Source organism: Labrus bergylta, chromosome 5, assembly GCF_963930695.1.
Source record: "Labrus bergylta chromosome 5, fLabBer1.1, whole genome shotgun sequence".
Lineage (NCBI taxonomy): Eukaryota > Metazoa > Chordata > Actinopteri > Labriformes > Labridae > Labrus > Labrus bergylta.
In genome coordinates this window covers 3,935,524-3,959,486 of record NC_089199.1, presented here as the reverse complement: position 1 = coordinate 3,959,486, position 23,963 = coordinate 3,935,524, and the positions used below count along the sequence as shown (strand labels likewise).

The 23,963-nt window shown below is 39.5% G+C and overlaps 1 protein-coding gene across 4 annotated transcripts in view; it reads right to left on the bottom strand.

The window, feature by feature from the left end:
- Window positions 1–23,963, bottom strand: part of dlgap4b (discs, large (Drosophila) homolog-associated protein 4b) — a 113,667-nt gene that overhangs the window by 73,711 nt on the left and 15,993 nt on the right. For all 4 annotated transcript variants that reach the window (XM_020646883.3, XM_020646881.2, XM_065954582.1 and 1 more), the window contains exon 2: window positions 1,273–1,339. The gene's annotated coding sequence lies outside the window, so the exon portion shown is untranslated. The remainder of the gene's footprint in view (window positions 1–1,272; window positions 1,340–23,963) is intronic.

The following is a 23,963-nucleotide window of genomic DNA, read 5'->3' as shown; positions in this document are numbered from 1 at the left end:
TGCCCCTTCTTGATTTTGATTGGTTGAGATGGAGAAATTACATTAATAAGTGTACCTAAAGTTTCCGTGACAAAACACAGCTTATACTGTCGGTGTTTTTAGAGGTTAGGATGCTGAGAGCAGAAAACATGAACTGCATTGCCTTGAAAACGGGTGCAAACATTGGGGTTGGTGGACACAGTACCTAAAAGTGCTCAGATACTTGTCCATGATTGATTGATTTCTACAAGCCACCTTTCTTTAAGTTGATATTGATCCAATCAATATCCCAGAATGCTAAGAAAAGGTTGACTTTCGACATTTCTCACTTTAAGGTTTTAAGTCGACTCTGGATTGATGAATGGATCACTGTTTTGTAAGAGCTCCGAGCTGCTCAGTGGAGCAAAAAATCACTAATGTCACACCTGCAGAAAGAGTATTGATCTATTTCTTTGAACACAAAAATCAAGGAGGTACTTTGGGTGTCACTTTATAATTTTTAGTAACAAGGTACAAAGTCACAGCTCCTCCTATCTCTTGTTCCCCTTGTTTATCACATAACTTCCCTTTTCTCAAGGGAAGACAGAATTTAAGGGATTTTTTTTTGCTTGCATCTGTTAAGCCTGCTCTTTTGCGAGGGTTTTCTAATCCTCAACATAAGCAGCAGTTTGCTCCTATGGATGGTATCAGGGGAAGGTTTAGCTCAGAGTGAAATTAATCCAGTGTGAAATCAAAGAACCCACTGTTGTACCTCAGGGAAGCCCACAGAGGACACTCACAGTGCAGAGCATGGCGGCCATGTTCCATCAGTGCTCTGTGGGCAACACTGTGCGTGCATCTGCGTGACAAAACATGCCCTTTTATCCATGAAATGACACAACAATGGCCAACTGCTACATTCAAACTATTAACCATCAGAAAACAACGACATTTCTATTCTGATCAGTTTTTGGCCTCAGCAAAACAAAAACCCTCAGATTTATTATCCACACAAAGGACAAGTTCTTCCTCCCACAGCTTCAGACTTTTTCACTTTGACAGCTGCGTTCGGACTATCCGCCTTGAGGATCTGCCAGACAAGGTCAAGGCATGCTGTCTTTCTGCAGCCCATTAGCTGATCCTCCTGGAGGTTCAGCCGCATCTTTATATCCAGCAAGACATCAAGCAGGCCACTGTCTCATTAGCCCGGTGTTTCCAGCCCCCTTCAACAACCGGGTGGAAAAAGTTAACAAAGGCATTAAAGAATACATCACAGTCCTGGGGGTGGGAGGAAAAAGTCCACATGTACTGTACCTTATTGGACGGCTGAGGAGTTTTCTTCTTAAGGTCAGAAAACAGCCGGCTCCAAGAGGAAGAAATCCTGTAACACAAACACAGACAGAAGTCAGCTTCAACAAACACAACAAACTGCACACATTGATCCTACAATGAACATGTAATGCAGAAAAAAAAAAGTCTTCCATAAAGCTCTGACTGATTTGTAAAACTGAACATAATTACAGCACTTTCCTAATATGTGTCATTCTCTTCAAAACTGCTTATTATCTGGAAAACTTTTTCTGTTATTATGAAATCAATTAGCTTTTGTGAGATAGGCAAACGGGCACATCGTGAGATAAAGTGTTTTAATTACAAGCTAAAGATTAGATTAGGAAAATGCTTCCTGAGGCTGTAAAACTCTACGATACAATACAATTAATCAGCAGGAAGGGTTTTTTCCACTTACATAATATGACTTTCAGATGTAATTCACTTACAGTTTTTTTTTGTTACAACCAATAGCCCTCTTTTTGTTTGTTGATTTAAATGCATTCATACCCTGAGGACAAACAGAATGCTGCGAACAAACTTTACTAAGAGAAGCTGGTGTCTCCAAAAACACTTTAAAAATAGAAACATTTCATGGTGATACATCAGAGCATTTTAGCAGCAAAACATCCAAGAGACAGCACACATGATGCTGCTGTCGTTAAATATCATAGGATACATCCACTGCAGCCTGGTGTGACGCAAAAGACTATTTCTAGTGACAAATGTCAGGGTGACACACAGAAAGATCAAACCATTCATTCCCTGAGGAAGGACAACTGTGATTCACTTATACATTCTGCAGTGTCACATAAATCCTCTGCTATTTAAAAGCTGTTCTCAGAATCTATGTGTAGTCCTCTTTCTGGTCTGTTCACACCTGGATGACTTCACTGATCAGTTTGATTCAGGGTTGCTGAAGTTGACTGGGCAATCATAAATCTTCTACCCAATCTGGCCAAAACACTCGTCAGATTACATCAAAGAAGAAGACTAGAGAGGAAGTGAGGCTTCATTTGTATTTTAGAAAAAGGTGAATCATTATTACTGGGTAAGAGAAATTCTATTAAATGGCATGAAAAGCTTTTTATATTGACTTTTATTCATCCATTGGACTTGGAAGTTTTCTGTTCTCTTCATATACCAAACTGTATAGATTTAATGAGTAGCAGATTGAATGTGGCTCCTGAACAGCCCTCTATTGTAACATCAATAATCAATTATTAAGCAGATCGTATACATCATCTTAATTAAGTACAAACAAGCATGAATGCCTTGGGCAAATTAAAAAATTAAAATTAAAATTGTGATTTACTACAAAACAGCTGTAAATGAGTTGAGCTGCAATGAGCCCTTAACAATCCAAAATGTCAAGGATACTCTTTTTAAATTGAGTTGTTATTGTTACTCGCTGTATGATGATTTTTACTGAGTCCAAACAAGCTTATCAGGGTGTCTGACCCAGTTGACCTTTTGTTTTGTTTTTTAATTCTACTCAATAGAAAGAGGTCTATTTTTTGTTATCTCCACATGGTGAACTGCAGTGACGATAACTGGATGCTTATTGGATTGGAGCCACCAATCCCTGAATGATCGGTGACCTTTAGTGACCGCAGCTTGAACTCAGATTGATTAGAGAATATGTGAATCCTCTGGTGGGGCTTTTAAGGCTCTTATGCAGGCTAAATATGTGACCTCATACAGCCCTAGCATCACTGTGAGGTTCAGGTTTACGTTTCATTAGCCTTTTTGTTATCCATGTTTGTGTTTTCATTCTGATAACTTTGCATGCGTGTAAATTGTTTAAAGGGTACCAATTACTCCTGAATGTCTTTTTAAGGATCTGAATATGTGTTTTTGGTTCAGATCTCTTCGAGAAATTATATTAAAGCTCTCTGTTTATTTGTGAGAAGTTCTCATTAAAAGCAAACACAACGATGTATCTGTTGGGACACAAAGTGGTGCCTGAAGCATCATTTGCATGGAGCCTGCAGCCATAACTGAATGTGTGTGTTGTATTCATGAGAGTGGAGCAGTAATGAGGCTTATTTTCACAGAGTGATATTTAAAAACAGCATAAAGTAAAAAAACATCAACATCTTAAAAAAATATAAAGAAGTGGACTTTCACTGTGATTTACATTAAAGGTGCTCCTGTGAAGTGTTGGACCACTAGAGGTCCAGTGACACAATGTTCACTACACTGATTTTAAACGGTGCAGGCTTTTGTTGCTTTCAACCCGTTGGGGATTTTTAAGTATTTGAGTACTTTTATGAACACATTTCAGAGTTATTAACTTTCTGAAAAGGAGGCGCTGGTTTGCCAACATGATATTTCTGCTATTGTCAGTTGCATTGAACTCCGAATAAGCACTGCTCAGGTGCCAGTAGAAATAATTATGTTGTTGGCACATTGAAACCCCTTAGTTTAATCATTCACAATTGTATCTTGTAATTTAGCTCAAAAAATGCCAACACCCCACAGGAGCCTCATACTTTTTTACCATCACTATTTTTGTGAGGAGACTGACATTCTCTTTATCGCACAAGAGAGATGCATACACTGCTTTGATATTAACACAGGTAGAAATGATGAGAACACTTTATTCACTGTATCGATTTATCCAAACCAGCATCCTGCCATCAGTCAAGTTGGATCCAGTGACGTTGATTGATAATATTAAAGGGTACCAGCTACTGCTTGGATCTGTTATTTTTGTTATCTTGAAGCCTGAAGTCCTAAACGAGCACTCGGGTTCTCAAACCAACTAAACTTTGCACCAACTTTGTGCTTCAGGTTCCTACTGAAGATCTTCTTAAAGCTAGTTTCTGTCTTTTTTATTCACTAAATACGATTCCTTTTTAGACACATTCATTTTGTTTTAAATACTTAAAGGGATACTTCACCCATTTGCTTTAAGCTTTGTATCATTAGAAACCTGGTAGTATTTTTGAATGTTCGTGCATCCCGCCCTCATTTTCCCCTGAGATGTGAAATCTTTGTATTTCTGAATCTGAAAAGGAGCTTCCAGTGACGCAAAGATCTTCATTTTGCGTCACTGAAAGCTGTTGCGGTTAGCGGGGTGAAACTACAACGCTAGTTCCTCATATTTTCGACCACTGAAGCTACAGACCAATCACAGATCAGTGGGTGGGAACTCACTCCCAGAATCGATACTTAACTTAAAGCCGGGGCCGCCGCTCGCCGCTGCTCGCCGCTGCTCGCCGCTGCTCGCCGCCGCAGCCGAGATACAAGGGAGTGGCCTGCGGTGCTTTGCATTCTGGGATTTGGTGTCTTTCATGCACATGAGCCAAAAATACACTTTCTGCCTTTTCTCGGCTAAGAAGGCACCAACTTCAAAATGTATTTCACATTTCTATATATGACCCAATGTCAATACAGATTCATGTTTCAACGGGTGAAGTATCCCTTTAATTCATTGAATTTTGTGTTGATCAGGGAAGTACTCTCAAAAAGAGGAGTCTGTAGAGTCCACTTTATGCTTTTCTTTTTTCTGTTGTTTTATAGTTTGTTTGTATGGTTAAGAATAAGAAGAGATTGGTACATGACTTACTGACATTCTTTGGTCATTTGGATATTATTGACGAACCAATTTGTAATCGAGGTACATAATGTTGATGCTGCGAAAACTCACAATAATGTTAAATGGGGGAAATATGTAACTCTGACTTTTATCATTTAAAATGGGTACTACAGTCCAAATTCAAAACATTAAAAAGAGCTGTCCCCCCTGCCCGTCCTTCCTAGATTTGATGTGCACACAGGTTGCCATTTCACTGACATGGAAGCTTCAGTGTTTATCCAGCTCAGCGTCCGCCTTGAAACGTTTCTGATTTCTAACCTCTCTCCACTTTTCAAAAGCATCTCCTGTATTCATCCTAGTTTTACCATGTTTATGGAGCTTATTTGCAAAATGCCAAGGCTTTTTAGTTTGGGTTCAATCAATTATGTTGTCATGTCCAGCTCAGTGTCTTAGGTTGTTTTTATTTCTATCTTGTTTTATTTTCTGTTTTTGGTCACTAATTTCTCCTCTCGTTTCAGATCCGTCACTTCCCGCCCTCATGTGTTTCCCACCTGTGTGATTGTCTGCCCCGCCCTGATTGTTCCCAGCTGCATCTCGTTGTCTTCCCCCTCACCCTACTATTTAGTCTGTAGCTTCCCTTCCTTCTGTGCCAGTTCGTCTTCGACCCCTGTGAGAAGCGTTCAAGCCTTTTGTTTCCACTTTGATCACTTTTTTGGATTGTATCTTCTTCAAGAGTAAAGACTGTTTTTTCCCCCCATCAAAGACTGCGTTGTGAGTCGTGCTTTTGGGTTCAGTTACCTGTGGTGTTGTGACATATGTATGAACCAGTTTTATGATTTAATTCAGTAAATATCTCACAACCAGGGGTTGAATGCACTGTTATGCCTGATGTATCAACAAAACCCCAATATCCATTTTAAACACAGAGCTAGTAAGTGTTTATACAAGCTCATTTAGTTTTTTTTCAGTTAGCTACATTGCAATACATTTTGATAATTGCCAACTCTAAGATATGTTTGTGGTACTTTCTGTCTCAATTGAATCATTTTAATATCTCAGTTTTTTTTTTTCTTGGTTAAGTTTGTAATTAATAAAATTGTGGATGAAGGCTTTGCTTGTGTTTTACGCGGTAGGAAAGCCATTCACCATGATGGTGTTCAGAGGAAAAAAGCCTTTTCAATGTGTTTTGATGGGGATCTGTTTTTGAAGTCTACATGGTACCTTTAAGTGAAGGGCGATACGCTGCAAAAGGATTCTTTTTAAGTAACAGGGAATCAATAACTCTCTCTGCTAATACTGTATTGATCCTGGAAAGTGCACATATCTTGTATTTGTCTTCTGAATTTGGGTCCTTTTCAAACTCTGCTGCTTTTAGGGTCATCCGAGGACAAACCCCCTCTCTTCTGACTGAGCAGCGTTTAGTGATGAGAGACCCTTACAGCACAGTTTGACTGCAGGCCTGCTTTTCCAGTGAAATAGCTAAACCCTTCATTTTGGCTCATAAAACACTAGCCTTGTGCATTAGCTCTGATGTGACATACTTTCGGCCGTCTGAAGCAGCCACTCTAACTGTCTTACTACAGGCCCCACAGCCTCTCTGCTGCCCCTCTGCCACTCGACCCTGTCATCTCCCATTCATCTCTCCTTTCTCCTTCTGTTAACCCGCCGACATCTTTGTTTCGACACTCTGTCTAGGGGCTTTCTCTTAAACCCTTTGCCACCCCTCTCTTTTCATCCGTCTGATTTTCTCTCTTGCTAACACTCAAAGTTGATCATTCAGAATCCTGCTTTGATCTGACTGACCAGGCAGCTAACAGAGAAAAAAAACACTCTGCTACTTAGTCATGCTTTTTTCTTTTTCACACTCATCTTACAAAAAGCACAAAGAAGCAAACTGTGACTAATACACCAAGTGATTGATTCAAAGAGGTCTTTTTTCAGACAAATAAGTCAACAGTCCTCTGACTTATTACTCTTACAGTATGCACTCTGATCTTACAGTCTATGGCTCTGATACACAAACGTGTGTGTTTCTGTATCAACGTGTCCTCCTATCCCAACGATTTACCCACTATCTCTCTTTCCTTTCATATCAGTGAGGGCAAGTGCTTAAAGGTAAAAAGCCGTCAAGAGCGAAATGGAGGAAATGTTTCATAAGACCATGAATGTATCGGATGGAAAACAAATACTCAGTCATATTTAAAATATTTTTTGAAGAGCAGTGGTGTAGAAACTCAAGGCTGAAGCCTTTGTGATGGAGGGTGGTTGATTACATTATTGGATGTCCATATCAGCCCATCAATATTTAATCCTGCTCCTCTATTTACAGAAGTAGTGACAACTACTCAACCACGTCACACGCGCACACACACACACATCACACATTATAACAAATGTTTGACATCAGCAAAACATATATCCTTAAAACAACAAAACTAATTTTGCCTGAAATGAAGTAAAGGTCAAAGATCAGTCATTCTTTTTATTTTAGCAGTGTTGAGTTATCCGTGTTGTTGTGACCCATCATTGTAAGAGTAAAAGTGAAGCTGATTCCAGGGGGAAAAGGCTCACTTTGGTTTAGCTTTCCTCTGTGAGTTCTACTTTCCTGCTCTACTTCATGCCCCACTTCTTGTCCCCTATAAATCAACTGTGGCATACTTTCTTTCTCAAACTAGTCCAGCTTTGCCTACACACGATGATGCTGTGGAGTGAGAGTGGGATATGCAAAAAGTTTTGAGTAGTCATCTGAACAAAATGTCCCTAAACCAGATTTTTTCTGCAAAAAAAAGATGATTAAGCTGTTAACTCCATAATTTATTGGAGAAGGATAAAGCAGAGGATACAACATTAAACTTAAAGGGATAGTTCAGAGTGTCTGAGCAGGGTGGTGTGAAGTATTTGTCAATAGTAAGTGGATTGGCAACAGGAGATAATGGTCAGCTCAACACCTTTGCCACGTATTTAGCTAATCTCAATAAAAACAGACCTAAAAGTCAATCATTATTTAAGTTTATACTATATTTAGAAATATTTAAATGATTTACTTTCAGAAAGACAATTTACAACAATTACAACCATGCTAAAAAATGAATGATCTTAAAAGTGAATATGACACACTCTTTACTGTGGCCACAAGAAAACACTTTTATGGACCCGAGTACACACACAGAGGAAGACGGCTGCAGACTCAACAGGTCAGAAAAATAAAGGGTGGAGAATAGGAGAGATCACAAGTTACCTGGTGATACAGGTTTGTAAACTGTGAGCCGATGCCAACAAGAGTGGGATAAAAAAAAAAAAAAGTACTTCAGGAGGTTTCTGGATCAGAGGATACCAGCAGCTTACATATGCCTGCAGCCGGCATCACTCACCAGACAGAGTTCCCTGCCGTACTGAATAACAATGTTTGTAAATGTTGAATGGACACAAATTCCATTCTATTGCTTTTCTTCGGAGTACTCAAAGTGCTCTTACACTACATGTCAAATTTACCTTTTCACACCACATTCACACACTGATGGACGGGGCCGCTACGTAAAGTACACAACCTCCCAACAGTACTACGTCATTCACTTGACTTTCACAAATTAAATTAAAGAAACAGAAATGAGGAATGGAACTTTGTCTTCAATGTAAGTTTCTGTCCCACATTGTTTTCTCTATTACATAATAACACAACCCATGATCCACGCGTTTTATTGACCTCATCAAAATACATTATGTGTCAGTAAAACTGGGCTAGAATAGTAGAGTAATTTTATCACATTTGTTGCTTAAAATGATCCCAGACCGGGATGAAATAATATAAAAATTCACAATATAAATATCAATCTACTAGACAAAATTCAAGTTGACTTGACCCAGAGTGTTGCTGGTGAGGGAACATGCATCAGTCAGGGAGGAGTGCTAAAACAAAGTAGTTTGCTGAAGGCAAAGTGCTGAATATTTTCTAAACATAGCCAACACTTAAATCGTCTCCTGTGTTTAATAAAAATACTTTTGACAAGTACGTCGTACAACCCCGCTTCAGAACATCTGAACTATCCCTTAAAATGCGTAGTTTCAGGTATCTGTCTATGGATGGCAAAGCCAGTCCAACACTTAGGTTTAAAGTATTGAATTGATTTCTAGGAAATTTGGCACAGTCATTTTTTGTTTCTAGATAAGAAGTTCTAATACCATAAGTGACCCTGCAGGGTCACCTTTTCCTATAGGGCCAAAAAGAACATGACATATCTTACTTTACAAACTATGGATTTCTAAAGAAATTTACCCACTCAATTATGCCCAAGTCAGCATTTATTGTGTTGATTTATTTGTCATAATCCTTTAATGTTATGATCAATACTTGGAAAATTAATCTGTTCTTTGTGTTAAGGGTCAGTCAGCACATATTAGCATGCTGATTTTCCTTGGAATTTCCCCTGCTGTGCCATAAGTACATCATGACAGAGCTGCTAGTACGGCTTAGCATGCTCGTGTCATATTTTGACCTCATCTACAAGTGTAGATTTATAATAGTTGAAATGGATTAAGGATTAATTAGGTCTATATTGTTAAGTGTATTTTTGTTCATTTCAAAACATGTCAAAGTTATCCTCATTTTTATTTTTAGAGACGACCACCTTCCATGAAGTTTAATACGTTAAGCTCTCATTCTGTGATTTAGCTGTAAACTTAGAATAAATTACCATCTCTGTGACTACATCTACACATTTGATGAGCTCATAGGTCAGTAAAGATCACTTTTTAATCTGTAATCAATGCAAACATCTTATTGGCTAATGAAGTATAACTCACCACCGTGCCTGCTCTGATATTACACCTATTAAAACCCCCAACGTATCGACCGTCGCTGTGGGTGCGATGTATTTCCTCTTGATTGCCCCCGGGAAAATCCTCGCTATGGAAACGACCCCTAATAACCAGCATTGTGGCAACAGCTGCAGTCGTAGCAACAGTTGGCTAGTGCCGCTCTTTCACACTGAGACAAAAGGTTGAGGGGGTGAGGAGGGAAGGGTGAGGGCAGGGTAGTCTCTGTCATCTGCAGACAGAGATATGCATCTGTGTCTGTTGAAACTCCTCTTCATCCATCCATCCATCCATCTGTCTCTGGACCACTTTCCCATCTGTATTGTCATCTGTGAATTGTATGCTGTTGCCTCGTTTTCAATAGATAATTAACTGCTAAATGTTCTCCTCAAGCAAATGGATTTTCTGAGTCATAAATACACAGATCGTTACCATCATCACCATTTTTTCCCTCCTTCTCTCTCTCTGATTAACTCTAGCACATCATGCAACACATATAAGGCCATATTAATTACCCTGATGAGTCCTGCAGCATCCATCAACACACACAAAGGGAACATTTATATTTCCACCATTTTTCCAGTGCTTTTTCTCAATGGAGCTTTTTTTTGTTCTCATCCTTTTCTCATTTTTTTTGGTCTTACATTATTCAAACTATCATTTTCTCCTCACAATGTTCCTACCGCTCCATAAATCACAAAATGATTCAACCCCTACAGCATGTCATACCTGCTCCTCCTCGCATCAGTCTCCAGCTCTAACCTTTTTCCCTCCTGCTCTGTCTGTCCATCAGCAACCCGTGTACCCCCGTGAGCGAGAGCGCTGAGAGAGTCTGAAATATTGATGACCCCAAGGGAAGACCGCCTCCGGCAGCACTCTGCAGGGGGTCCAGACCAGGGCCGCAGTCAGGGAGAGAGTCAGAGTGGGTGAACTTTGGCAAGGAGGGACCAGTGTGATACAGCAGATGGAGGTGAGGTGGGGTGAAGCGAATCAGGAGGAATGATGGAGTAGGTGTGTGTGTGTAAGAGTGTTTAAAAACCATGCTATTCCCACAGCCAGCTGGCTTCTTCACATGCATCCGCTGATTTGCATCCAGGTGATGTGGAGCTTCATCCAAAGAGAGAGAGTGTATTTTACTATTTTTTTATTTTAACCTTCATTTAAACAGGAAAACCTCACTAAGATTAAAATCTCTTTTTCATGACTGTCCTGGCCAAGACAGGTAACAGCGTAGCTCACAAAGTTTCTGACAAACAATGAACTACAATACATTGACAAGTCATGAAATATGAAATGAAACCAGCAAATATTTGTCCAGAACAACCACAATCAAAACTATATTAGGCAGAACATCTACAGCCAGATGTACTTCTTTCCAAGACATTTAAAACTTCCTTAAAAGAGTCCAGCGAAAACGGGACTATTATTGTACTTTGTTTCGAGGAAAGGGAGCAACAAGCTTTCATGCCTTTTTCCCCAGTTCAGTTCTGACCTTTGGAACAGACAGTAAGGAAGGGTCGTGGGAGCAAAGACTGTGTGCTCCTATTCTCTTCTCTTATCTTCTGTTTGATGTAGGTTAGAAGATACAAAGGAAGTCGATCTCAAATAGACTACACAAGTGTTTTAGTCCGCTTATGGACAAAGAAGACCATCCAACACGAGCATACAGCAAATATTAAGAGACACTTAGAGAGAGTAGAGCTGTGTTCTTTGCATGCTGCGTTAACTAAACATCTTTCTTCAGAACACAAGAGGGTGGTTCACATTTAGCGGTTTCCTGTTTATGTGCCCCTCCCCCCCATTCTGCCCTCTTTTTTCCCCTTTTCCCCTCTCTCGTGACCAGTCTCTCTCTCTCTTTCCCTCAAAAACCAAACCCGTCATTTTTCTTCCCTCTCATCCCTCACGCTCGTGATCTTTGTCTTAAACTTTGACATTTTCTCTCTTTGTTCCCTTCTCATTCTTCTCTGGGTTATCTCTCTCTCTCTCTCTGGTGAAGGTGACCTTGTCAAAAAGACTCTGAAGAATCGCCATGGAGACAGCATCCAGCTAGGAGATAGCTTATGGAGAGAGAGAGGGGTGTAGAGTGGGGGAGGGGTACAAAAAAAGAAGGAGAGCAGGAATGAGAAAGCAATGGGGTGAAGGCGGCTTCACTACAGTTGAGCTTATTTTCTTCAGCGCCTGATTCATGGTCCCATCACTCTGGTGTAGATTACTGTAATAATGCCTTCCTTCTATTTTTCACTCTCTCTCACTTTGTGTGGGTTTTTCTTGAACCTAAGACACACATGAAAAGCTGCCATGTTTTTAATGAATTGAATTGAATCAGGTGAGCAGCAGTCTGAACATCTATTTTTAAAACACTTTGATATTTTTATATTTGTATTTATATAAGATCTTTTCTGAATGCTAATATGTAGGGTTTCTCTTAATCCATGGACAACATGGATTGAGTGCTGAGTTAGTCAAAGTAGGAAACTGTTCAACCTGCATTGTAAATGAAGCTTGCAGCACATAAGTTTTATCTCATTAGGTGCGCCCAGTTTCAGTCCATTTACTGCATATGTTTAAAACAGAGTCTCAGGGTAAAATATGTCATTTCCATTGTAAGCAAATTAAACTTTACAACAACTTAATGCAACCTCTTTCATTTTCTAATGGCGTCAATTCAGTCAGATAGCCTCTCCTTTTTAAATCCCAGTTTTGTGTGCTTAAAAAGGCGTATTTTAACCTCTTTAAGCACACGAGGCACTTTTGCAGACCTGATCAAAAATTGATGAAGTAAGAAAAGCTGAAAGCGCAGATGCTGCTACAGCATCTTTTGAGAAGATTTTTTTGCAAGTCACACATCAAGGTACATTAAGTACAGTACAGTAAGTGCTCCTAATAATTCTTCAACCCATTACATCAGCAGTCCGGTCACAAAAGGTCCTAGCATAATGTTCTTTTTATTGAATAAGTTGTTAGCACAGTTATTAGTTTGACATAAAATAGATCATTGACTTGTGAACTTTTCCAGTTATGCCTTACACTGTACACATACTGTATTGCATTACTTAGACATGCTTTCAATTGAGTGTTTTAAAAAAAAAAAAAGAAATTTGACACATTTAGCTCCACCCTAGTATATATTTTGAGACTGATAATTTTGTAGTTCTAAAATGAACATCTCAAAGAACTGAGAAATTATAGAAGGGCAATAAATGTATAGTTCAACATTAGAAGAAAATGGTGGTTTCCAATGTAAACACATATGTGTTTTTAGCACAGTGTTTTGGCCCGGGTAGTAACTAAGCCATCATCTGGTCTTCATCGACATGGTGACTCGTATACAAACACAAGACTGAAATTGTGAACGGGGTCTGCACAGTCTGCAGAGTTTCTGACATTTGACAGTTATCCCAGTCTGCAGAAATGTGGATCTAAATGTCTGTGGGGAAAGTGGTGTTAAAGTCACCATGACTACATATCCCATAACAATCAAGTCAAAAGAGACTGATTTCACAGAGAACAAATGAATGTCATTCATGTTTACAAACATACATTCATATTATGAATCATACTACAAGCAATGGGAAAGTTACCATTCCTTTTTTGCCCTTCAAACGATAAACTGCCGTTAACTCTGTCCGTTGATAATAACGTGGCAACGTTACTTCTGGACGGCTAAAAACTTGCGTTTGACAAAACTTTTAAAAAACAACAAAAGCTTGGAAGTTAAACGTTGCCCTCAGTGCTTAAGGTGAATTAGTTTTAAAGCTCACTAATCAGCCCCTCTGAATAAATATCATACTACTTCCTGCGTTGTAACTAGGTGTTGAAACCAAGTATAAATTATAGAATTGACAATTTATCAAGGGGGAAGACTGTTGAAAAAACGACTTGATATTATAGCTACATTATTGAGCTGTGAGAAAAGTAAAAGGAACCTTTAAACAAAGAGAAAGTACTGTAGTTATTGTTACATTCTCAACGGGTGAAAGTTGTTCTGCAGCTCCATGGAAGGAGGTCAGGAGGTACTCATAAAGATACCTGATACATTCAGTTTCTGCCATTTTTATTAGCAGAAAACTTCACAAGCAGATTCTCTCTGTTCTTCTTCTTCTCTGGTTGTTGTGTGGAAGAGATGCAATCAGGCCTGCAATGCGTCACACTCCCAGCCGTAGGCAGAGACATTCACAGCTGTCTGTCAAAATTAGGGCACTGACTCCAAATGTAAATATAGATGTGTCACGTTTCAACTTCAAAACTTCACTTGGTATTTGTAGTGTTTTTAAACTGAATTTAAGGAGACCACAAGGCAGGGTTTGATCTGTTCCACTACTCTCAGAGGTTGTGCTGGCTTGGTCACATGCTCAAGTGCATACATCTGGATCTTGTGTGAATCACTGCAGTGTATAATTTACCATGCATGGGACCACACTGCCCGACACTACACCGGGAGTAAAACCTACACAGAAACGTCCTGTGTTTTATTTATAACAGTGGTAACAAAGAAAACCAACTTTAATGTCTCTGAGGTTACAAAAGCCTGAACACATCATTTCAAAATACAGACTGGTTACAGCTCAAGAAGTAGACAAAGGAAAGAAGGAGAACAGATGTAAAAGTTTTATACAGGATCAGTGAGCATAGTTTCCAGTTGGAGCAGTTCATTGTCAGAAATAGTAATGAGTTCTATTTATTGTGCATTACATAATATGTCAAATATATGTGTTTGTCAAACTGAGGAGCAGAACAAGCTGTTTAAATGGCTGATGATTTAAAGGACACTTCCGAACGCTCAGCAGAAAGAAGCTTTATGGCCTCTGTTTGAAATTCAGTTTGTTTCCTTTTGACGAATGTTTCCTTGACATTCACTACCTTTGTGGCTCACGTTTGGTCTCCACCGACTCCTGAGGTAATCACTGGGCAACTCAGCTGCTAAATACTCCTTGTTAGTCACTAAAGTGTCGTCCATCCAAAACAATTAGCTGAAAAGCTTTGATAAAGCCAAAGGAAAAATGTTCAGTTTATTTATTCTAAGGGAGTATATAGTTTTTATTGGAGCAGCTTTGAGTATTAAAAATCAGTTAGGTGTATCATTTTTGTTGTAGTGACGTTCCTTTTATTATTATTTACCAATATTTATTTTGTAAATGAAAATTAAAAAGTGGTCTTATCATGTGTAGCTTGGGAGACTATGGTTTTCTGCCATGAATAATATTTATTGCATGCAGGTCTGTACACAGTGAAAGCTACATGTACTTGATTCTCCAAAATGGCTATCCTGTACTAAGGCTGAGTGAGAGCCGTGTGGCTGAGCAAAGTGGGCTTTCTGAAGGGCTAACTGTGGATGTCTAGTTGAAGCTATGTATCTGTGCCCCATCAGTGATGAAGAGCATCAGAGGGCACTCAACGGACAGGAAGGTCAGGACAAAGGATACGGAGTGGAAAAGGAAGTGGGTACAAGGTAATAGAGGGCGGTGTGCAAGAGCAGGTGAGAGCAGTATTACTTGAGACAGTTTCAGAAAGAAAGAGAGAGAGAGGGAGCGAGAGAAAGAGAGAGAGGTAAAGTTTGACTCGAGGTCAGTTTTTTTGCAGTAGTTGCTTCTTTGCCAGAAGAACCATCTCCCTCACTTATTTATCTTGAAACCGCCAAAAAAAAACAGCATCCGAATGAACATTTGGCAACATCTTTGAGCACACAGAGTCAGTACATACTCACGATCTACTCACACAGACACATTGGCTCACTTCAGAGAACTACAAAATCCTCCTCACAAGCCAATTATTACGGTCAAATCCTGAGAACATTGCATTCTCTCTGCAACGAGGCTAATTAAAATTCTCAAGGCAAGGTATGATTAGTGCAATTATATTCATTTGTTGACCCCTAAACACTGTGTGCTCTGTAAGGATTTGTTTACCATGAAGGGGGTTTAGATGACTGAAAATAAGACCAAAACAAACAACAGTTATTCTTAATTAATGTAAGATAAGTGCAACTCATTCACAGATTTTAATTAGAATCACAATAAATGTCAGACAGCAAACTGGTTCTTAAAATAAATAACTCAAGCATACTCTTAATTAATAAGAACTACAGGCAGTTGTAGTTGTGCTACATTGTTTTAAGTAGTTTGGACTTCAGGCAAATCTTTTTTTGTGGAGGTGTAAACTATGCAAACACAGCGCAAACTAAATTGACGTAAAAGGTATGAAACTCTGGCCTGGAGCGCACAAAATTAAGATTACATGGAATCCTTTCCAGCAGACTTTCCCTTTGAGAAGAGTTTATAATCTAAGTGCGCCATGTGTACCTGTGAATGCTTCAGCACGTAAAGTCTCATCTCAACTTCCTTTAAATCTGCTGGAGGGATTGCAAGTGACAAGGAAATAATACTTGATAATGCCACAAAGATCCACACGTGTTTGTTTCTACCCTCCAATATGAATCACTGGATCGATTTCTGGAGACATCACCTACCAATGTGTACAGAGAACAACCATGTGAAATGGTCCCCCCCAATATAATGGTAGGGGAAACACTGATAGTTCAGTCAGACAACTCATGTTTCTGAAGGTTCAAAATGTTTATTGCAGCAGCAGAACTTTGTGTGTTTCGCTTCGAGGCTCTGACCTCATCACTCCTTGCAGATGTGTTTTACCTGCAGAAATGTCTAGGAGTGATGAGATAATATTTATCTATAATATCTCTATAGATGACCCACTTACTATGAGCTTAAATGAGGGTCATTATAGGCTGAAGCCCATGACCTTTACCATCCTGGTTTTTGCTGAGGTCAGTCTTTGAAAGCACTGCACACTATGTCCTTAAAGAGACCTTTGTGTGACTCACATTATTCACACACAGCATACATCAGGGTGATAGGCCACAGGTGACACTGCCTTGTTGCCTCCAGGAATTTCCTCGGCCAAATCGGAACCACAACAATGTTCCATAAATACACACAAGTCACCAAATGAGGTCGTAGCTTGATGGAACTAGGTGAAGTAGATTCACATGCGCACAGATCAGCCCTGCTGCAGCCACAGCATTTTCTAATGAGCTGAATGAGCCTCGGTGTGACCTCTACGTGACCTCTCGGCTCAGATAAGGTTCTGCTCCGTCTGAAACGCTTTGTTAGCTGGCACGGGCCACAGCTGTATTATCACATAGATGAGTAGACAAAAGGGAATGGGGTCAGGCTCATCCGACAAATGCATTTTGGGAATTTGTGGAGTGTACTTTAAATCATCTAAATAAAACCTCATCTGCTATTTTTAGCATATTCAAGCATTTAAATGTTAATGTTTGTTATTTCAAATGTTCAGTCTGTTTCAAGAGATCACAGAAGCGGCTACAAAATACGCTGATATTCATGCAGTGAAGGAAAGAGCTCTTCAGAATACAATAACCACAAAGCAATGACACACTTTTATCTGTCATACTCAGACCTGCAGCAAAGCACTTTGCACATTCATGGTTACTGAGGCTGAGGTGCTTTTGTCACTGAGACAAACAGTCAACACTTGAGTCTCAGGGGCTTTTTTTAGTTGTTGAAAGGCAAGCAGATTTAGAGATCTGATTCTGGGTATGCTGCACATTGGATTGGCTCCCAGTTTGAACAACCCCTGCAGGTATCCACCAATACTCCTTAAATTTGCCCTGGTGGTAAAAAATCATGACACAAGCTCTTGCAGGGATACTGTTGGTGAAAACATTTATAATCACACCAACAGGCACTGTCAAGACCCCCCCCCCCACTTTCAACTATCAACGGACCTAACTTTGCCAGCTATCTCTACCCGCGGGTTCAAATGTCATACTGTCACAGCAATTAGCAAATCCTGCTGCAGATGTCACGCTGAGGAGTTTAGTGCTTCCTTTTCTGTTGTTATGCCGAGTTTGTTTAAGTCACTTTTCTCCCCCAGAAATTATTTTTCCTTAAATCATCTTAGAAATTAGAGCCAATTTATCTAAAGATCAACTAGACAAGAGGAAAAAATGACTAAAAGTAGGTAGATTTGCCTCAACAAGGATTTCCCACAGCTTTTATTTACACAGTTAACATAAATGTACTCAGGTGTGTAAACGTTTTATATTTTTCTTTGGTTATTATGGAAACTAGTGCATGACTTTCTGGAGAAGAAAAAAAGGTTAGGATGCCATCCTTTACATCAATCTCTACAGGTACCTTACTCTATCAAGCAAATGCAACAAGGGGTACATGTTTTTTGTTAGCTTGATGCTAATGCATAATGGCAACTGCCTTTAATGGCATTCATCAGTTAATTCACATTTTTGCATTGCGATTGCTGTTATTTTAACTTCAGTCACGATCAGTCCTACTAAAGTAAAATGTATCTTTTCCTGAGTTAACAGATCATAATGGTAACGCTTAAGTTTAGGCATTGATCACTTAGTTTATAAAAGGGCAGGAGTGATGGTTGTGCATCTGTAGTCATATAAGCGGCGATGTGTCAATAGAGTTATTTGGTAAAAACATGTGAACATGACTGATTGCATCAGCGGTCCAATCACATTAAAGAAAAAAAAAAAGATCACCACTAATTTGCTGCCAGTGGGAGTGTCTGAGGCGCATTTGGAAATATGAGACAAACCAGTAAGAGAGAAGCCGTAGGCCTGTCATGTTGACAAGTGCTGAAAGACTTTCAGGCTCAATTGACACATTATCTCATTAATTAATGTTTAACATGTTTAAGTAGACTTTCTTCTCTCTTAAGTTTGGAGGGGTTGGTGCCCCTTTTTAACAAACTGCAAATGATAGAGTGATGGAGCTGAGTTGAAGATGTCAGGGTGAATCATTCCCAAACTTCCATTGAATACAGATTTTGGAGGGAGAATTGACATGAATCAAGCCAGTTTGTGTTAATCACCACATATTACTCCCTCATGTTTGAATCATTGCTGATGGCTGAAAGTAGCTGGAGCAGGCTTGTAGACGCAAAGTCCAGGTCATTATATAGGTCATAAACAAGGGCAGCTGCAGGAGGAAAATTAGAGAATAGATGAGAGCGGTGACGATGGGGAAAAGAAGGAGAAGAGGAAGAGAGAGAGAGCGTGAAGAGAGAACAAAAGGAGGAATGAAGTGATAGCATTAAAAGAGTCGGCAGCTGAACTCAGAACACCCTGGTATTAGCTTGCTCAGAACAGAGGATGGATTTAAACAAATCAAAGCTTTCCACTTCAAAATAATCCTCATTTGATAGCTTCTTATCAGCCACACTGGAAAAGAACAGCCAAAGGACTAAGACACTCAGATATGCACATGCTCAATTCATCAATGCACATACCAACATACCAGTATACAATACTTCTCTGCATACACGGTCGACACGACTCCATATCACCATAGTTCATGCTCTCACATCTCTTTTTTTTCTCCACGTTCTGCTGGGGTTTCTTAAGTTAAGAACAGTTTCTTCCTTGAGTCAATTTTGCCACGGTGGCGTAGAGAAAGCCTGGCTATTTTCAGGCATTAAGTGTGTGTGTGCTGTCTGTAGGTGGGAATTCAGTGTCTGTATGCTGCCATTTCAATGTTTGAGACAGCTGTCCACTGCATTAAACACCTCTATCTCTACTTCACATCCCTTTTTGTAAAAGACCTTATGGCTTCTCCTTGTGGCTTCTCCTTATCCAATTCTCACATAATTTATACTTCCTCCTCTCCTCTCCTCTCCTCTCCTCTCCTCTCCTCTCCTCTCCTCTCCTCTCCTCTCCTCTCCTCATCCAAGAACCAGTTCTATTTCCACTGACAGCAGTACTAGCATTTAGGTCAGCAGTTGGCCTATTTAAAGCATGAAGGCCTAGATTTGCTCTGTCACTTAAGAACATCAAAGACGGCAATAAATCTCACAAAGGAGACTTTATACTCAAAGCATCGAAATCTGCCTAATTTGAGCAGCTGAATCACAAGCGTACTTTCTGTTACACTCTCTGATAGGTCAATGTGAGGTTTTACATCAAATATGCATGGGCTCGCGAGGCCGGCTAACAGCCTCGAACAAGAGCGTGGTGTACAGGCGTTGTGAAGGTCACCCTTCATTTAAAGAATCTTTGACACAGAGGGATCAGCAGACTAAGTCCAATGTATTAACTCACAATGTCACTGAGGTTGAATATGACCTTGGTCCAATAACACCACCCTTGAGATCTTAAATAAGTGAGCGGATTGACAAGCACTTAGCCTAGCAGCTAAAATAGCTGATTACCACTTGGGTCACTGATCTATAACAGTGGCTTGACCCATTAGCCCTTCAAGATCAAAAATGTCTGTTTGAATTAAAGTGATGAGAGAGGATGCACTGATTCACATCAATCATTGTAACAGATTCAAAGAGCCTTGCAGAACATATTTGAAAAAACATGCAGTAAAATGAATCATGTTGTTATATTGACCATTCGTTAAGCTAATGATATCAACCAATTAGCTTAAAGTTCTGCTGCACCACATTTTAACAGGATGGTTCAGTAACTAAACGATTCATTGCTGGAACAGATTTACCTAGTGTGTGATATTTATTTTATACAAAAGTACTACAAGTGACATACTGGTATATATATACAAATATACATATAAACTATAAGCAATAACACATTTTTATTATTGTTTATTAACTCTTTAATTTTGGTTTCTGCAAGTGCAGCAGTACCACAGCTTGCTGGAACTGTACGGCAACATACAAATATTTTCCAGAATTCGGGCCAATATGTTTTTCCAAAGCAGCTCATGAGATCCAAATTGTGGATGCCACACCAAGTGAGAGAGGAGGCAAGCCAGGGCTGGTAAAGGGGGAGTATTCATCCACAGAGCAGAAAACTAGCACTCTTCACCAAAAGCATGAGGATCGCGGTTTCTACGATCAGCTAAATCCCAGATTGACCAGCTGATTGAGCTGAACTTTAAAACACTGCTGAGCGATATCCCTGTGGGCTCACAAGACAGGGGAATATGGAAAGATGAAGTGAAACAAGGAGGGGAAATAACCAAGGCACTCACAGAAGTCAAAAAGAAGGGTCAAAGAGTGAAAACCAAGTTAGACAAAAGAACCGGAACGAGCACCAGGGGAGTGTGGCACAGGCGTCCCGCAAGAGACACAATGACTGGTATGAAAGAGAAGCCCAAGAGAACAGAAATAGGAGAAATGAGAGGCCTGGGACAGAGGAGGACTGTGCATGAGGATCGTCCTATCATCACAGTCTACATGAACATATTTCACTTTAACATTGGAATATTAATGGATAGGCTTCATTTGGTCTAATTAAGAAAATGCATATGAAAGCATGTAGAGTAACAGGTAATGTTTGGCTGATATTGAAGTCAAGTTTATTCTAGGATTAAAAGTTGAAATTTTGAAAAAGCTGATGTCATTGTAAGCCTCTCATTTCAAGATATCTGGATTTTGTTTTTTTTAATATATTTTCCTGCTACGTCCCACTTAAAAAATCTCCCTGGGGAGAGATCAGAGACCACTGCCAACAACCAAATAATTTGTTGATTTTTTCATTTTTTTAAGGTTTATTTTTGGCCTTTTTATGCTTGGAGAGACAGGACCGTGGGTATAGTAGAAACCAGGGAAAGAGAGAGTGGGGAATGACATGCGGACTCCAGCCTCCATACATGGGGTGCGCACTAGGTCACCACTAGGTCACCGGGGCCCCCCAGATCGTTCATTGTTAATAATGAGGTTCAGTGTTGGTTATAAAAGTATGAAGTGTGTCAGATACCGTTCTAAACTCAGATATTAGACGTGCAGCTATGCTGAAACTTTATTGTAACAAAATATCAGAGAGGTCAAATAATACATTTGTACCATTTATAATTAAGAATAATAAATAATGTGGACTCAAATGCTCGCAAAAGTTTCCTATGCAAGTCTGGAGTGTAATAAAAACATCATCTGACTTGGATAAGGCATCAAACGAATGGGAGAGTACTTTTTCTGGCCTCCTCTTAAGACAGCCTAAAAACATTGATTATCAGTTTTTGATAATTTGTTGCTTGGGGAGGAAACATGTTCAATATACCTTTTGATTTGGATGAGTTGCAGCACTCACCTCCCTACAATGAACCATGGATCAACCATGTGTTCTAAGCTTGAATCTGTATGTCTGTTGACAGTTACTGGGTTGGCATGTTTGATTCTGATGCTCCACCTTGATTAATATGTACAAAGATTGGTTGCTGTGCTGAATTCAGAACACATCTAGCAAAGTTTGACATGTAGAGCAAAAACTCCCAGTGCTGTTTTTCCTGTGAACGCCTCTTGTCCAGTCATATTACTTGGTCTGAGCTCACTGTTGTATAATGGTCATTGTTTTGCTCTTGGGTGCTCACAATAACTCACTGCTTGTGGCAGCCAGGGCACAAAGTTACATTTTGGTCTAATTAAATTCTTGCAGTATTTCAACCCTTTTATTACCATTCAAAAACTGGAGGCAGTGCAGCCTCTGTAGCCAAAACTACTCCAAGAGAAGCACTTGTCAGAATAAAAGAAGCAAGATATGTGTTCGTCTTTCTGTTTGTACAGAAGAGCCTCAGGGCAGCAGTGACCATCAGTGCTCTCTTGACTGAACAGAACTTCACTCAGGTGCAACAAGTGCATCGTAGGTACAAAAATGTTTCTCTTGGCCACTTTTTGAAATATTTCTTCTTCTTCTCAGTATTCAATTCCATTCGGTTATTTATGTCTTCAAAAAGAGATAAGTGAATCAAGAATAACATTACAAAGAATAACATTCCCACCATCCTGAACTCTAGCTCTTGCTCCTGTTTATTTCCCGCTAATTAGAAATCATTAGTATGCTAACATGCTAAACTAAGATGCTGATGTAGTTGACTGTATTCATCAGTTTGAAATGCTAGCATGCACACATTAGCATTTAGCTCACAGCACCACTGTACATAAAGGCGTCCTCACAGAGCTGCTCGCGTGGCAGACTCTAAACTGGTTTTTGAGAGAAAACCCATACAAAGCACACACCAGAGAAACATAAAACCGACACAAAAACACAAATCATTCTATACACACCCACCACACATATGCACAAAAGACCCCCTGAGGCAAGTCGCTCAGTCAATTCAAGCTGTTATTCACACTAAGTGCTGTAGTGGATTCAGAGCTGCTCCCCATCTGAAATCAATCAATTCACTTTGCTCCTGATTTAGCGTCGTTCCCATAACCAATCTCCCCCTCTTTTCTTTGTTTGCCTGTCCCAGTGAGCCAAGGATGTTAGTCTCCATTGATAAGGCATGTGGCATGACTAGTGACTAGACAGAGAGAGAGAGTGAGAGAGACCACCAGTCTTGCAGGAGTACACAAACACATACCCCTACTTTATTGCATTATTCCTGCCCACTTTTAATGTATTTATGTGATGTGTATTCAGCACGGTGGAAGTGATTCAGCATAAGCACAGGGATTTATAAAGATTACCATCCTTTAGACTGAAAGCCATTTGTCTCTTTATTTCATAGTATAAACAAATGCTCATATTCAGGCATGATTTTATTCTAATCTCTTCTATAATGGCATTAATGTAGATAGGCCTGATTCTCGATGGAAAGCCTCAAAGCAAACACACACAATGAACATGGGGAAAAATCAGGTCATGGACACACAATATGGAGGTTACAGATTCATATGAGATAGTAACAAAGAATGCAGTGACATGACATTCATAATATTAGAAATGGCTTGCAGTTATACACATAGAGAATGAATACATATTATGAGAGTGATTCATTCACTTTAAATAAGACACTATCAGTATGATCAATGGAGCCTGTTTCAATTACAGCTATCAGGGAGCATCATTATCCCTGACACAAACCACAAAGCATGGATCATGCAGCACTTAAAAGGTTAATGATATGCTCAGTAGTGATATTCACATCAGCTGCACATTGAATGTGATATTTAGTTTGCATGGGATCAGCATATTAAACTGCATGTTTCTCAAAAGCAAAGGCACCCAGTCCAAAGCTTTTTATGATGCTGTATTATACGATTAGTAGAATTTGTTGCAGGTCGTTGCATTTCGCTGCATTTTAGCCTTTTCAACTATTGCAAGCCTTTATGTTTTGGAATTCATAGTTTGTATAGGTTTTGTGCATAGGTTCTGTGAGTTTTTTATTCTGTGACACCTAGAGTTTACAGCATCTTCTATAATTGGCTTAAAAGTTCATATTCACACGTATGGTGACAAAAGTTCATGCTATTCCTGAACTGTATGGACTACAAGCACAAATAAGGCCTCTTTGGAAAATCTGTAGTTTCAAAAATGTTTTAAGTTCATTAAAATGTGCAAACTGCA